Below are 4182 nucleotides of genomic sequence, written 5' to 3'. Positions count from 1 at the left end.
ATGGGTATGTACGTGACTTTTATTATTTTTATATAGTAGCTTAGGTCATGCTGCATCGTATATCTATTTATATTAATTATAATATTGAAAAATTAACTCAAAATAGTTATATTTTTTAGGAAAGAAGTTGATCCACGATTATTAGGGTTAAGAGCTATCGAGTAGCGAGTGCAAGGTCTTTACATGAAGTAGGCTTACGACTTTGAACTGAAAGAGTTTGTGATTTTTATATTCTTTTGTATTTAAATTTGCAGTTTTAAGTTCAATAATTTAGTTCATAATAAAAATATGATTTAGTATTTATAAGGATAACTTTGTGTCATTTGTACGTATTACTAGTACCACTTTGATAGTTTTAGGCTTATCGTAAGAATTTTATAATTTCTTTCTTACTATCATTACATAGTAAGACCCACACTTCTGTTGTTTTTTTATAATCAAAACATACTAACTGATATATAAATATTTTATTCTGATATTTTGCAAAGGGTTTAAAATTTAAAGTTCAATTACATAAAAGTTTATACAATAGTTACAAATCAAGATAACATACATACAAAAGGAGCATCAATGTATGGATAAACAATATCAAATTTGTAAGTTATGCACTGAGAAGTATATGTACAGTTGTATGCAAATCATATTTAGATGCAAAAATAAAACGTAGTAAAAGCTACACTGAGATATTATATTCACATCAGTTTATATATCAAGAACATACAAACTGTACATTTGTTCACTATTCATGAATATGTACACTGAAGACTTTATACATGTTTATACAAATGCAAAAATAAGCTAAACACTGTTACCAAACAACTGTCTGAAGATGAATAATTCAAGTTGTATATTATTTAGTGAAATATTGTTTAGGTGTTCCCCTTGCTGGTGTGCAAATCTGTTTCTTCAGCAATTTTGGTAACAATGCTGAGAGAAAAAAAAAGTTGAAAAATCAAGGAGTCTGACGAGAAATGGGCTCTCCTCGGATGAAGTCCCCCAACAATCTGGGCTGCTCATCTTTGAGAACTTCCCATTTCCATTATGCACTACAGGCTAGAGGCTTTTCTTGTGTCTTCTTGCCTCTGGCCATTTTGTAAGTTGATGTAGTGCTGAACATGGGAAGATCAGTAACCTCAGATTGTTGGTGGTCATGAGGAGAGTCTTCTTCCCTTGAAGGTAAGTCAGGCTTCTCAAATAAAAGTGATCCAAGCAAAGCTGGTTCTTGCTCCTCTCCATTTTTATTTGTTGTGGCTTCTTCTTCAAATCAAGAAAGAGACTCTTCTTCAGAGGAAGAAGCAAAAAACAATTTCAGCGCTTCATCTAAAGAAAGATTTTTCTTTTTCCTAAGTGCTGAAATATCTTCCATCTAGGAGAATTAATATGTTGTTAATATTCAGTTGACATAATGAAAAGATAATACATATACATTTGAATTATTGAGCTTTAACTTTAAGAATACATTTAAAAATGGACATTTTGTTTGTATGTGTATGGACATAAGCAAAATCACCAAGTACAGTAAAAACTAATTCATATGATGTACAACTAATGAATATGATTTACATATTTATCATCAAAAGTAAGATATACACCATGGAAATTTACTAATTACATGTTATATAAAAAACATACTTCTTACTTTATGTGATATCTAAACAGGTGTTGAGAGATACTTAAATCTATCTCTTTATTCTTGATATCATCGAAACTAAAGAAATTATTATTCTGTGTAAAGAGCAGGTAGAACTAATACATACAAACAGTTTATACATAAAATTGTAAGTACTTTTGACATTATATTACTGAAAGATATCACTCCATGGTGATATATTTGTGTATAAACTAAAACTAAATAAAGTAAAACTAATTTCAATAAAGGTATCTTGTTTAATTATTTATCCTTAGCAACATTACATCTTTGAATATGTATAACTATTATGTATAAAAAAAAAGCACATCTTACCTTAGATGAAATTTGAAGTGCTCCAAATTAACAATTTCAACGATGATTTTGGTGAACACTTGCAAATTGCTGTGCATGTGTTCTGTTGGTAAATGAAGTTTTTATTCCTGCAAGAGTCTTTTATGTGATTTTGTGTTAAAACTTAGTGTACAAGTGACAACAATAAAGCCCATAAGTTGGTTGTGATACAGACTAAACACATTAGTCTCAATAATACAGGGGAATCTGTGACATTCTCACAGTTGGGGTGTCAATACACTGAAAAGCTCAAGTTTCAAATTCCAATATAAAAATTGCCTATAATGAGAGGAATGTGACCTAGACTAATCTTTTAAGTACTATGATGTGATTTTCTTTGTAATTTATGGTGTCTGTATCATTTGTTAATCTCTTGTAACAGGATGTATCATGTAACTAGGGTCAGGTGGTGTTATTCAAACCACCTGTACTGTAAGCTATTACCACTCACTAGTAGTGGCAATTAGTTTTGTCTGTGTAATGAAACAACATACAAGGACATATGTTGAAAGTTCAAAGACATAATTTTGAAGTATCAAAAAGCTTTCTTACTATCATATCTACAATAATGTTCAAATGTGCCTGTGCTGGGATGAATGAGAGTGATCCCCAACAAGAATGAGAGACTTTATGTCAAACGTACAAAAGTACGGCTGCAATGAAACATAAACTTGAAATAAAAATACAATTACGAAACAAAATTTAAATGTTTTTTTTTTATGTACATATATAAACATGAAATCCTATTTAAAAGTAAAAAATATTTGTTTATTGTTTAGGTTTACTTAGAAATATTATTTTCAGTCTTGTATATTACTTGAAACCATAAGGAGAGTACGTGATTATTAAAAAATTAAAAATAGACAAAATTTGCATTATATGGACAATAAAAAGTTTTTAGGGATTTTAAAATAATGTACTAATACATAAAAAGTAATAAGTTCAACTGGCTATAGACAGTGAAAAGCAGTAGAAGCTGAGACATTCTGAGTGTAAGCACTCAGCTTCGTACTCAATTTGATTGATTCTTTTATGATTTTCCATAAAGCAAATATGAAATTTTGAGCAGACTAAAGACACACCCTACCTTATTGAAAAATTGGTTCAAAAGTAAGAAATGGCATCCAAGCCTGTTAAAATGGCAGAGAAAGCCACTATGGGGACATTCTGAGCTTCCGATTGGTTGTTCTTGTTATACATAGAAGTTTATATAAGGGAGCGTTTCCAAAAATGGAAAGAGGTAGGTTGGTTGCCACTGTGTTTGATTTATTACATGAGCAATATCTTAGCAAATTGAAAAAAGGCTGTTATTTTATATTCTAGCTTGTCAATATCAGTAGTTTGAGTTTCTAATTCATAAGAAACTACAGACTTAATATTTTGATTCACAAATATATAATTTGAACCAGTGCTGCATTTAAAATACCACATGACACACAAAAATCAATGTTTATCTGTATTTTTTAATATTTGCTTTTATTAAAAAGAAACTGAGTAATATATAGTACTAAAATTTGAATTATAATCTAGTTTGATACCAAAGTTATTGACATAAATTCATGAAATAGTAGTTCAATAATATTTTGAATGTAAGTCAATAACGATAGGACACGGCCTTTCACCCGTGACTCTTCTAAAAAGAGTTAATGGATTGCCTTGAAATTTGGTATGTAAAGTAAGAATCCAATAGAGCACATCCATTGAAAATATGCAATACTTTGGATTCCCAAAATCTGAGATACAGAAGGTGGAAAATCAGTAAACTATAACTCCTATTAATAACACAGTGTGTCCTGCAGCAATTTTAAAGTATAGGTTTAAATTTGAAACATTGTACATTTATAATAAAGTTTTCTTCATTACCCATTCAAGCCATTTCCAAACTTTTAAAGAACAGGTTAAGCAAAATCTGTTAAAATGAAAATTAAGAGTTAAATTACAATTAACAGGAATATTTGGGTAATACTTGGGTTGTATTAGTAAATCTATCAATCTACCAACCTACATATTTACCTATGTTGGTGTATTTTGGTGACAGATTTTCTTGTAGGCAGATTTTGTTAAACAAGGCCGATGTCTGTAGGTTTACTTTCTTCTTAGAATTCTTCTCAAGAAGTCGATAAGCCGTCTTAACGTTGTTAGAACAACGTGTAAGAGTTGTAGTTAGTGATGAGTTGGCCAACTCATCACTAACTACAACT

General features: G+C 30.0%; 1 protein-coding gene across 1 annotated transcript in view; it reads right to left on the bottom strand.

The window, feature by feature from the left end:
- The window catches only part of LOC106465859 (valine--tRNA ligase-like), a 175961-nt gene that overhangs the window by 129871 nt on the left and 41908 nt on the right, over positions 1 to 4182 (bottom strand). The gene's annotated exons all lie outside the window — the stretch shown is intronic.

This window comes from Limulus polyphemus, unplaced genomic scaffold, assembly GCF_000517525.1.
Source record: "Limulus polyphemus unplaced genomic scaffold, Limulus_polyphemus-2.1.2 Scaffold2077, whole genome shotgun sequence".
NCBI classification, from domain to species: Eukaryota; Metazoa; Arthropoda; class Merostomata; order Xiphosura; family Limulidae; genus Limulus; species Limulus polyphemus.
This window is presented reverse-complemented; position numbering and strand designations above follow the sequence as displayed.